The sequence below is a fragment of the Falco cherrug genome, chromosome 1 (genome assembly GCF_023634085.1).
Source record: "Falco cherrug isolate bFalChe1 chromosome 1, bFalChe1.pri, whole genome shotgun sequence".
Taxonomy (NCBI): domain Eukaryota; kingdom Metazoa; phylum Chordata; class Aves; order Falconiformes; family Falconidae; genus Falco; species Falco cherrug.
In genome coordinates this window covers 25,335,817-25,346,758 of record NC_073697.1, presented here as the reverse complement: position 1 = coordinate 25,346,758, position 10,942 = coordinate 25,335,817, and the positions used below count along the sequence as shown (strand labels likewise).

General features: G+C 44.1%; 1 long non-coding RNA gene across 2 annotated transcripts in view; it reads left to right on the top strand.

Moving 5' to 3' along the window:
* Window positions 1–443: 443 nt before the first annotated feature.
* The window catches only part of LOC129737041 (uncharacterized), a 41,528-nt gene continuing 31,029 nt past the window's right edge, over window positions 444–10,942 (top strand). For both annotated transcript variants that reach the window (XR_008734398.1, XR_008734399.1), the window contains exons 1-2: window positions 444–741; window positions 1,432–2,031. This is a non-coding gene — a long non-coding RNA (uncharacterized LOC129737041). The remainder of the gene's footprint in view (window positions 742–1,431; window positions 2,032–10,942) is intronic.

Here is a 10,942-nt window from a genome sequence, read left to right as displayed (position 1 = left end):
TGGCAGCAACTGTGATGTGCCGTAGCCCAGACGGATTCCTGGAGGCTTCAGCCCAGGGCTGTACATCCTGCGGCTCAGGAATCCTTTCACTGCTTCCCTGTGGCCGTGGCCGACAGGGACAGCTATTCCCTAGTTAGGCAGCGGTCATTAGTGAAGGTGGCAAAAAAAGATCCTGACTTTGAGATGTCCCAGGAGCCACAGAATGTTTTAAAACCACTGAAATGTCAGTGGTTAAAGTGGTCAGTGTTTCGTATGGCACCAAACCCAGTAACAAGTTGGAATTCCTGTTGCGCAATGGTTTGTTTTTTAAGAGTAGAAGAGTTGCATTAGCAGAACAGATAATTGTCCATCTGGCATAATATCACAGTTCTGAGTGCTTCAAAGCAAGGTGTTTATTTTCATTTCCTCAGTATACTGTTAATTATTTAACACTATCGCCATGATGGGGTTGGAGCAGAGAGGATTTCTTTCTGATCCCAGCTGGTAATCAGATTATGCCTTGATGATAAGGACTGATAGCCCTAATAATTCTTATATAAGATAAAAGAAAGCAATATTTATTTTTATAATGGAAATTTTATTTATGTTTTGCAGACATCTACCACATAAGGTGGAATTTTACAAATACTCCAGAAGCTTTTTGAAATTCACTAGCTAGTTTGTCTCAATAGTCTCACTCACTCTTCTGCAAGTCCTGTAAATTTGCTTAAACCACAGCTGCACTGATCCTCTTGCCTAACGGTAAGATTGGAATCTTTTCATCCATAATGAATAAAGTCCTATTATGTCTAACAAGATTGACCCAGATCCTCCTACACATGACATGCAGCGCTCCATCTGTACAGATTTGAGTAAATAGTATTTCTTTTCATTCTAAATAGTCTCTTAAGTTTCTAAGTATTCCCAGCTCTGAAATTTTTGTGGATAATGTGAGCAGCCACCATGAGCGCAAACACTTCTTTTATTTGCTGGCTTGATTCTAGAAGGACAGGGAATGAGTTGTGATAGCCCTGTGCTGGTCCACAGAAGACTCCAGGTATTTTTTAATAGTTGCCTTCCTTTGGTCTAGAAGAGTCATTGGTAGTTGGGATTAAGTATTTTGGATTTCCAGGCTGGGATTTCTTTACAGAAGCAAGCTCTTGATCTCCCCTTCTAATTCACTAATGCTCTCACTTCTTCCTGTGTTTTGGATTCCTTCCAGTCTAGTCGTAGCAGCAGCTGTGAACAAATGGGTCTCTTCATTAAGCTCATTTTGGAAATTGTTTGTGCTGTATCCCTTTTTGAATATTGGAATGACATTCTGATCACCGTTCCAGATTAATAGGCGGTATGTCTGGATAGGGAGTTTTCTTGCGCTAGGATGTGAATGAGCAAACATAATTTATTTGTCTCTCACATGTGCTTTCTTCCTCACGGTGCCTTTGGCTGAAGCATCTGGGCAGTTCCGTCTGTATATTTTGAAAGCCAGAGTCAATGCCTGCCTTATCTCCGAGGGAATGTGGAGTTGGACAAGGCCACATGTCGCTGGAATATAGCATTTCCCTGGCTATGCAAGAGAAAAAACAAGATCCAAATGTTGTTTTGTGGCATTGGCAGCACCCACTTCAGCCTTGCCTTGGGTCTTCAAGATCAAAAGAAAGAACTGTCAGTGGCAACTGTATCTTAAGCATCTCTACACTTTGCAGGCAGGCTTCCAGCTGGCTGAAGGAGATCAAAGGTGCAAGAGAGACATCTCGCTGTCCGCGTCTGGGAGGCTCCACACGACAGACAGTGTGGCTGCAGTGTGTGAGCCCACCGTGTGGCACGCCTGTGCCTGGCTTTGGGAGTGAGTACCAAGTTACATGTAGTGATGCTACAAATGTGCCTGGAGAGGAACGGCACTGTGTGGCGTGTTTGACTTTGGCCTTCACTTCCAAAGCAAGGTGGCTGAGTGCAGGAGGCTCCTGGGGTATACTCATGTTAAAACAGTCAGAGGAACTGTTGAGAAGAATGAAGTGCCTGAACTCACAGCATGCACCCTCCTAGCTCGTGGTAAGTGCAAAGTAAAATGCATTAGCTTAAATCACGCTCTAGATAATGAAGAGGCTGAAACTGAGGGTGTATCTTAGTTTACTTTCAGGTTTTTTTTAAAGTTGATATTTGTAACAAATTGAGTGTCCATATTGACAGTTATCATGTCTCACCTGCGGGCTGTCACTTCTTAGGGTGTCCTTATAAAGTTCCTTGTAAACGTGCACTGATCACTCCAGGCCTGTGTCTGTCAATATTCATGCATCTGATTCTAAATCAAGTGTTTGTTTCTTGCTTGTAAATAGATGCAGATGGACCCGATTTTAATTCCTCTGGATGCTGACAAGCTCCTCTGGCAGGCATTAGTTGGCTTTCTGATAGGGGAAAAAAAAAAAGTTACCATTTCTCACACCTACTTTTCATTTTCCATAGTTCACTTTCATATATTGCAAACTCAGTTCCAGGAAGCCTGATCCAAACTGTAGCAGGACTTCCATCAGGGCCCAGGTCCATGGCATTTTCTTTTCTTTCTGTGCTCCTGGTGAAACCGATGTTCAGCAGGAACTGTGAAATCCTTTGTGAATTGTACCGTGGCTGTGTGGAGATGTCCCTAACGCTGTGGGCAGCCACCTGCATGGGAAGTGATGAGCGTTTTTCCTTTGAGTATTTCACCTGCTTTGCTACACGCTGATAGCAAAATGCATGGCTACCTCAGTCATTGCTGGTGTGATGCCAGTGAAATGATATAAACTTAAGCATGAAGTAACCTAGTTGTATGCTTTTCATTTCTGTAAAATACTTAATTTCAAAATCCATTAAACTTAAAAGGGCCTGTAACTATAGGACCGAGAGGTAATGGTTTTAAGCTGGAAGAAGGTAGGTTTAAATTAGACATTGGGAAGAAGTTCTTCACCGTGAGGGTGGCGAGGTGCTGGCCCAGGCTGCCCAGAGCAGCTGTGGGTGCCCCATCCCTGGCAGTGCTCAAGGCCAGGCTGGACGGGGCTGGGAGCAGCCTGGGCTGGTGGGAGGTGTCCCTGCCTGTGGCAGAGGGTTATAGATGATGATGAGCTAGATGGTCTTTAAGGTTCCTTCCAACCCAAACCATTCCGTGATTCTATGAAAATGGGCCCAGTACTGATGTACCTGTTTTTTTCAGTCCTTTGCCTTCCCTTCTGTCTTTTCAAATAGAACAACATGGGAGGCCTTTAATTTTCTGCATCAGAACTGGAGATGGGATAAACTGTAAACTTGTTTGCCTTTTTCCAGCATGTGTTGCATTCACAGACCGTGAAGAAGTCTGTGTTCTACCAGGGCCATGGTAACTGTCGCCAGATCTTGACTTGATGGACCAATTTTAATTTTCACTGCTATTATCGGACTGAAAAACAACCCTTTTATATGCCAAACCTGGCCCTCGCTCCAATTGCTACTAGGATTGGCAAACATTCCAGGAATCTCATGTTCTGACTTAATTCCAGCATTCCTTGGTGATTCAGTGATTTCTTGGAAAAATATGTTCCATTTGAAATTAAACAGTGGCCATGGTAGTGTGCATTTGCGTAGCAGCTTTCACCTGGAAAGATCCCAACTTGTGTTCCTGCCCATCTGTCATGTCCCGGTTGGCACAGCCATTAGGAGGTGACCACTGGTGATTCCACCTGGGATGCCCACACACGGCAGCCACTTGGTCAGCGCGGCCGTTGGGGCTGGGATACAGGAGGAACATGGGGCTGTGCAGCACTCTGGGGGAGGGGGTAGAAACCTTCCGAAAACAAAGACGGGGGAGTCCAGGGGTGACCTCTCCCTCCTGTCTCTGTTTGATAAGTGCAAAACGTTCTATGGCAATTAAACGTGATGAAAACCACTGTTTTATCTCACCCCAGGCCAGCGATCTCCCCCACTTTAATAGGATGTATGGCTGGCTTAAGCACTGTTTAAAAGAAAAAACCCCTACACTTCCCATACTTAGCACCCTCCAAAAAGTCGAGTCAACCAGAAGTTCAAGGTTTGTTGGGAATGTGGCCTTTAGAGGATAGTCAGCTGTGAAGGAGTGAGGTATTCTCCCTCTGCAGCATGCAGAGCCATGGGTTTTGGTGCCGCCTTTGGACTGCGGGGGTAGGTTATCCCCCGGGATGGGCTGGGGGGTCTGTGCTGAGCTCGGCGTCCAGGGAATCATCCCTCCCATTCACAAACCCGAGTGGAGCTGCCTCAGGCTGGTCCCTGGTAGTGGGTGTCGGATCGGGTGGCTTTGGGAGTGTTACGTTAGTTGCATGAGCAGCAGTTTGTCCTCATGGGAAAGTGAGGAGACCTTTTTGGATCACCTAATGCTTGGTGAAACTCTTACAAATACCAGGGTAGGAGATAGGGAAAGCATTTGGGGTTGGTTGGTTTGTTTCTATAAGAAAATAATTCTCATGTATGGGTCTGATAGGAGCTTTGTTCCCTTTTTTTCTTTGAGGCCCCTTTCCCATTGGGTTTGCCAGTATTTCTCAGCATATTAGCTTGGGCTTATGAGCATATGCATTCTGAAAGGCAGCTAAAGAGAAAAACTGGCAGAAATTATACATACGTGTCTTATGTTTGGTCTGTGCCCATATAGGATGGGCATGTGCTAATAGTAGGTACTACAGGACTGATCTTAATTTCTTCCTGTTGATTTCTTTAAGGCATACAGCAAACATGCCTCTTGTCATTTTATAAGTAGTAATTTCCTTCTCAGCCTTCAGCTATAAAAAAATGCAAGCTTCTTTCGTGCAAACTACTTGTATATTTGGGCAGATTGATGCATCTGTTTATCCTGAGACTGACACCAACATGAGATAAAACGTTGAAGGGTTTACAGCAAATTACACCTTTCTCCTCCTCAGATTTAGATGAATGATTCTCTATGACTGAAACACTTATGCTCTTGGTTGTATGATTTGCAAGGACTGGCAGTATACAAAGAAAAAGTACTATTTGTTTTATGTGGAAACTTAGCTGCTCTTAGAATCAGCTACAGTAAAGCTGGAAAATATGATAATGATATTTTCATAACACAGTTAAACCTGGGTCAGCCCAGGTGGCACCATACTTTCATGCGCAGTGCCCAGAAGCACACGCTGCCAAATTGTACGGAGCCTGGTCTCGCTGCTGGAATTGGGAGGAAAATGAGGGCAGAGCAGATTCCAGCTCTTTGGGTATGTCTGTAGTCTACCCACAGAAGCCAGTGCCAGGTCAAAATGCATCTTTTAATTGTGAGCAGTGATGAAGCTGGAACAGAGCTGTGAACTGCTGAGTATCTTCAAAAATGTCTCGAGACTGAAGGATCACGTTTTAACAGCCACACTCGCATTATATCCTTAAGGGGGTAATGGAGTTTATTTACAAGTTAATACAAATATTTTGTTTCTGTGCTACTTTAGAAATTCAGCGTACTTATTCACAAAGTGAATGAATGATTTCCCTTAAAGCCCCAGAGTGACATTCAGAGACTTTGTGTATTCCTAGAATCACTTAGGTTGAAAAAGACCAGCAAAGGTGGTGAGGTTTTTTTTGGTGGACTACAGAAGCCAGTCTTTGGGCGCCCAGCTGCAAAGCAGCCAGCAGAAGGGTGCTGGTGGGCTGAGTTGCTTGGCAGTCAGTGTGGCAAACTGCGCCGGCTGGAAGCTGTGACCCATAACAGTGTCGTTGCTGTCTTTGCTGGATATGAAGTGAAGTGTATGCTTAGTGTCATCTTCATCTCCTCTCCCAATAGCCAAAGTCTTTGGTTTTTTTGCTGTGCTTGGGAGAGATTTTTACGCAGCAGTGTCTTTATTGGCATTTCATTTGAACCGGGTGTGCCAGTTTCAGCTGGGATAGAGTTAATTTTCTTCTTAGTAGCCGGTGCAGTGCTGTGTTTTGGGTTTGGTGTGAGAACAATGCACACTGATGTTTTTAGTTGTTGCTGGGTGATGTTTATACTAAGTCAAGGACTTTTCTGTTCCAGCAAGAGGGCTGGAGGGGCACGGGAAACTGGGAGGGGACACAGCCAGGACAAGTGACCCAAACTAGCCAAAGGGATATTCCATGCCATGGGACATCATGCCTGGTATATATAAGCTGGAGGAAAAGGAAGGAAGAGGGGCAGTCGGTGTTATGGTGTTTGTCTTCCCAAGTCCCCATTACACGTGATGGAGCCCTGCTGTCCTGGGGATGGCTGAGCACCTGCTGGCCGAAGGGAAATGGTGAATGAATTCCTTGATTTGCTTTGCTTGCATGCACAGCTTTTGCTTTACCTATCAAACTGTCTTTATCTCAACTTAGGAGTTTTCTCACCTGTACTTTTTGGATGCTCTCCCCCATCTCACTGTGGGGGAGTGAGCGAGTGGCTGCATGGGGCTGAGTTGCCAGTTGGGGTTAAACTGGTTAAACGACAACTGGGTAACCAGATGGCTCGCTTCTGACTACGGAGAACCATGTTACAGAGATACATGTTAGCTTCCCGTGTCTACAGACACGTTGCTTGCCTTTGCTAAAACCACCTCCCCACCTACTCGTTAAGAGGTCCTTTTTATCAATGTTGCAAACATGTGAGCCGTCAGCAATCCTGCTTTTCTCTAACGTTCTTCTGATCGGTCTTGGAGAGCCGTGAGCCTGAATCGCAGATAGAACGTGGACTGGAGCGCTGGCCGCCCCTCTTGTGTGTGCACTGGTGTTGATGTCAGACCCATTGCCTCCTCATCACCTTGGATGTTTTACGAAGGTGCTTTCTGAAACACAGCCATCACGTGTCCTATATGGTGCGTGTGTGGTGTTGAATGTATAAACGCACAGACAGAAAATTTGCAAAATTCTATGGGGCTGGAGGTTTTGGTAATCTCTTCTTTTTTTTGTTGCGACAGCTGTTTTTGGTGAACTGTGAAGCAGGTAGTAACCATCTTTAAAGCTTTCTTTTATGGAATGTTACAATTACTGCTTTTGGGTTTGTCCTTTGTGGCATGTTGAAAAGCATCTTCTGGTGCTCGTAGTAGATTTGATGTCTTCTGAGCTGTTCTCCGGGGGCAGCTTCTTGTTGCACAGGATCAGCAAATTAGGCATTACTTGTCCATAGAACACAGCAGTGAAGAAGAATCCCTCGGAGGAGTCTGAGCCTTTTGGTGCACTCGTGCCAGAGGCCAGGGAGAGGGGATATCGCTGCAGATGGGTGTGTGGGGTGCATAGGCTAGCCTTGTAACTTGTTCATATCTCATTAAAACGGTTGTGTCAACCAAGCCTTGTGGTTGACTGAAAATTGACCAGAGCCCTCTGTGAAGAGGGTAGCGTTTGAAGTGGAGTGGGGGAGAGAAGCTCCTACTGGTGGCATGCTGGCAGGATGGACACTGCAGACTTCTTGCCTCCTGTTCTTTGAAGGCAGCACTTAATTAAGACCCAGCTGCCACTGTCTAATGGACTGTTGAGACTAAGTTAAAGGATCTGAAGGGTATGTGACTTGTGTCGATAGCTGCTGAGTGGGGTACAGTATCCCTGCACACAAGGAAAAGACCTCATTTATTTCACTGAAACCATTGCAGCTTCCACCATCTGTAAGACAGGCTATTAGGAGTGTCTGGCCAAAAGCAGTTCCTGAAGGGAAAGCAGTGGTCATGATGGAATTTGGGAATAAGCTTCTCGGGGCCACTGGTTCAGGTATGAGATGGCAGCTGTTAGTAGATGCTCTTGCTCCTGTGTGCTGCTCTTGCCTATAAAGGTACCTCAATAGCTATCTCATTTTCTTTGGTCCTCAACAAAGGAGTTCATAAAGTAAGTTTACAATATCATCCTCCCTGAAAATTGCATTACCTCAGTTTATAACATATTTCCTGATGGATTCTCATTTGAGAAGGCTTTTAGCTTTCAGAGAAATTGATAATCTTTCCTGCATATGCATTTCCTAAAGCAAATATGGTAGGAAATTAGATCCCCAGGATAAGGTTTTGTAGAATGGTATTTAGGCCTGGCACAATCTTATTCATTAGTTGATTTGTCAAGTTAAATCCCATTAACAGCATCTTGCTTTCATTCCTCTTGGACTACACAGGTCTGTTGAAAAGGTCTCTGGTCCTGTTGCGCTTTTCTAATAATGATAAAACGGTGATAAAATGAGTTGATCTGTTAGGACTGCTGTACTTAACAGACAATTTACATTGCTGTTGGCAGTTAAAGGTGACAGAATATGGCAAAACAAACAACAAAAAACGTGATATTTTACAGTTTAAGCAACACATTTTCAGATTTTTAGCGGGATTTGTTTGCATATTCTATTCGAATCATCTTTATGCCACTATTAATGAGAAGCGTGTTTCAGTAAAAAGTTGTTTGAAAATAAAATGATTGTCAGAAACAACTGGAGCAACTTGGGTAACCAGCTGTAAGCGTATTGCTGAAAAACACAAACCCAATATTCTTCCATGCTTCCTTGCTAGAAAAAGAAAGACCAATTCTAATGATTCTCAAGGTTACAATGAACGCATGACACAAGGGGTATCTTTATGAGTTTCCAGATTGCAGCCACCTCCGAGATGGATCCTGTGGAGCCTAAGGACTGAGTCCAGCCAGAATGCTGCAACGCCTGCACGAAGGCAGGGGCTTGGCGTGTGGCTCGCAGGCAGCATGCTGCCTCTGAGCTTCCTGCCACCACAGCAAACGAAGAAGTTTCGAGAGGAGCCTGGCAAGGCAGGCAAGCACGGACCAGCGCTAGAGTTTGCAAAACCAGCACAGCCCCTGTAGGGATTGTCACTAGTCATTGCTGCATCCTCCGTTAAAAGGTAGAGCAGCTTCAGCAGCAGTGTGCACGCTTAATTAGCGACTCAGTCTTAGGGGAAAACGCTGCTTCTTCCATTTTTCTGTCCTATTTATGTGCATATTTTCTTAGGATTTACTCATCAGCTGTACTAGATAGACCAGAATTACCTCATGTTGGATGAGTGAGGCCAGAGTTTCTGTCCCATTATGTTTACATTTACATGTCTTGGTGATGGGCAAACTTAAAAACATGTGGGTTGAGTCTGGCTTTGTACTTGGTGCCCTGCAATTTGGCTGCATGAGCCGCATGGCATGAATTGAAATGACTAAGAATCTGCCTTCAGCATGTTTGTGACAAGTTACGGGGTGCTCTGCTGAGTTATTTACGCAGTGCTGTGAATCTTCATGTCCTGTTCAGGAAGCACTTTTATCCGGTTCTTCTGTGTGGCTGCCCTAGGAACAGCTCAGGAAAACAAGAAGCTGAGTTTTTAGCAAGGAGAACCACAGTGAGTTTATAGTGGTTCATGTTAATCCACCCAATATTTTGTCTCATTTGCCGCTGGGGAGATTTTACTGTAAGCAGCTTAGGCAGAACAGAACGATGTTGCCTGGAGATTAAAACATACCTGGAAGACACAAGGATTTTAGGTGATTTTATGAAAAGTCACAGAGCTAGGTTTTTCAGGTTGTCTTTTAAATGCATTACAGCCATTTGCATCCTCCCAGCAATGACAGTGGAACATTCCTTTAGCTATTACATGAGGCAGAATCTCCTTTCAAAAGTGATTGACTGTGCAGCCCGTCCAGACATCTGAACTGCTGGAAATAAAGACAGGGGCACTGTGCCATTTTTTTTTTTTTAAATTATGATTTTTTTGATCAAAATGCGCTGGATTCGTGGGGTCAAAAGCATTCGGACTTCCTGCAGTGAGCAGATAATTTGTAATTAATGAAATATATTAATGCAGATGCCAACAGAATAAAAACACTGACCCAAATGTTTTGATGTAGAAGAACACTTTACAGCCCACATAATACTCTTGTGAAATACTGTGGTAAAAACCCTTTCCATTGTGCTCATGGAGTGTGTCAGCCATCAATGGGTTGATACAATATAATCTGTTAACACAGTGAAATCCGGTTATTAAAACAGATTGAAGATACTCTGGCCTGAAGACTAAAGCATTCTGATTTGTTTTTTTGATTGTCAGATAGTTGCAGGATTGCAGGGTTAATTCTCAGTGTCCTATTTTGCCACTATTCAGTGACAGTGGCAAATAGCTACATTTAAAAAAAAAAAAAGGAACAAAAGAGGTTTCAGATGTCGCACTCTATTCCAGGAAAGCCTGCCAAATCTCCAGAAAGCTGAACTTAGTAACTGAAACTGTTAAAATCATAAAGTTTTATAGAATTTTCTTTTTATTATGCTTTCATCCTAAGGTATTTAATAGAAGATGTTACACATGAGATGGTAGGATGTCATATGGTTTTGGGGCTTAATCTGCAAGGTCACTGTTGTTTCACTAGTCCGCTACCAAGGCACAGCAGAATATTCACCGTGTGACCCAGGAAGCTGCGACATGCACGGGGCTTTATGCGACCGTGTGTTTTCACCCTCCCCGCACCAGGAAAATACTGTGCACTCGCAGAGATGTTCCTCACTGAAGAGAAGTTGGGGGAGGGTAACAAATTAATAAAAGAGCTTCTTGTGGGACTGCAGATGGAGTATGCCACACATTTTTTTAATAGTAGTTAAACAAAAGGAATGAAATAGTTTTCCACAATGTTGCTCTTGGTCTGACTGCTGGGGCTTAAATTAATGCTTTCCTTTTGTGGAAGAAGAGTGTGGGACAAGAAAGGGAACGGTTTCCTTGGGCAGAGTGGATTTTGCCCATTCGCAGTTATCTCTGAAAGTTAATGGTAACGGAATAGACTTTATTCTATAACAAGCCCCAAAGCAGCAGTGTAATAAAAATATGGATGATAAAATATAACCAACGGGGAGAGAGTGGTGATCAGAGCATTGGACAGAGAGTTTGCATTCCTGGATTCTCTTCTCTCTCTCGGTCGGTCAGATAGACCAAGTCTTTTCCCTGCTGCATCTCCATGTGAAGAGCTGGGAGGGTGCTGAGCTGCATTGAAGTACAAGCTCTCCCAGGTCTTAGTTTCATTGATGCACCTTTCCTGCCCC